General features: G+C 31.1%; 1 non-coding gene across 1 annotated transcript; it reads left to right on the top strand.

Annotated features, from left to right (window-relative positions):
* Positions 1-945: 945 nt before the first annotated feature.
* Positions 946-1,094, top strand: LOC116156631 (small nucleolar RNA SNORA57). Its single transcript, XR_004140476.1, has one exon. It is a non-coding gene; the product is annotated as a small nucleolar RNA SNORA57 (small nucleolar RNA).
* The last annotated feature ends 555 nt before the right edge of the window (positions 1,095-1,649 follow it).

The following is a 1,649-nucleotide window of genomic DNA, read 5'->3' as shown; positions in this document are numbered from 1 at the left end:
CTAAATGAAGGTGAGCCAAACAACTACTCTTCAGACACCATTTTACCTACAGAGAACAGAAAAGCTAATTAAAAGAAGGTATTTGGTAAACAGACAAATAAGACAGAAGAACTAGGGCCAAGAGCATCAGGGAGGTCTGCCTTTTTTCCCTCACAAAGTGACTGCCAACATTTAACTAGCTGTTGTTTTTATGTTTCTTTTCTTTTCCTGACCAACTCAATAATTTCTTCCTTTTTATTTTCTGTCATTTTAAAATAATCTGTTGAGGGCATCTTTTCTCTTTACATCTACCAGTTGTTTTTTTTTTTTTTTTTTTCATTTTTATGTATAATTTACCTATTTTCCTTCCCCACTCTTAAATGTTTGCTCCTTTTTTCGTTTCTCTTTCAAAATGCAATACAAAATAGCAAAATTTATTGTTTTGTAAGTAGTGTTTTTCCAAAGCATGTGAAAAGAATTTAATTTAGAATAATTTTCCCTAATTCAAGTTTACAGTTTCATATTCTGATGTATATTATGAGATGCGGCCTACAATATTTCAAGATCTAGGTCAGAAAGACTTCCCAGAAAAGACACAATTCTTATATATTGGATTTTTTTTTTGAAGTACAATACATCATTATTTATAATGTAGTGCCAGAAAAATTGTTTCTACAATTTAATATTTTTTCTCCTAAGATGTGCACTTTTATAGTAATACCAGGACATAGAAAAACTTAAATGTTTGAAAAAGAAAATAGACCATCTGTATTAGTTTTTTGGCCATGATTAGTCACTGTCTTGACTGATACTATTAAAAATACTATTTTAATTGAGTGCTTTATTTTACCTTTCATTTTTCTTTGGGTATCATACATAGCATAAAAATTTTCAATAGCTTTCCATTTTATTTGCTGTTGCCTCTGGTGATTTATAAAACAGGACTTAAAATTCAGTTAAAACAACCCTCCTTTTCTTGGCAGGGATTGGGAGTGCGGTCCCAGGCCCTGTAATAAATGGAGGTAGAGGGAAAGAGCTCTGGTCCTCTCCGTGTCTTGTCTTAGGTACCAGTGGCTTCCAGTTTACCAGTTGTATCCTCAAATGCAGGGAGAAGGGGTTAAAAAAAAAATATATATATATATATACACACACACACACAGAAATATATAAATAAATGAATATAGATATAAATAAATGAATTCAATTCAAAACAACAAAAGTGATAGTCAAAAAGACAAAAAAGGACAAGTCAACATAAAATTAAATTGGTGTAAGTATCAAGAGCTAATGACTAAATACTTTAACACACCACATAGTAAGCACTTCATAAATGTTGACTAGCAATAATTGTTAAGATAATGATGATGCTCAAAGACCCACCATCAATGAATGTTCAAGCTGATCACCCTTAAAGGTGATAGAACAATGTAAGTGACAAAATAAATCCTATTAGGTGAAGGGTATAATCTAAGTAAACAAATGGCATACCATGTCAAATGCAATAATAGCAAGAAGTCTGAGAATTTAACATGGTCCTAGACTACATTTTGTTGTTGTTGTTGTTGTTGTTTTATTTTCTAAGCACCATGGTTCACTCTTAAAATTGATTTATGTTCACTGATCTTTTTTTGTTTGTTTTTCTGTTCCATACATCTTTACTCAGAGATTTT

This window comes from Camelus dromedarius, chromosome 11 (assembly GCF_036321535.1).
Source record: "Camelus dromedarius isolate mCamDro1 chromosome 11, mCamDro1.pat, whole genome shotgun sequence".
Classification (NCBI taxonomy): Eukaryota; Metazoa; Chordata; class Mammalia; order Artiodactyla; family Camelidae; genus Camelus; species Camelus dromedarius.
This window is presented reverse-complemented; position numbering and strand designations above follow the sequence as displayed.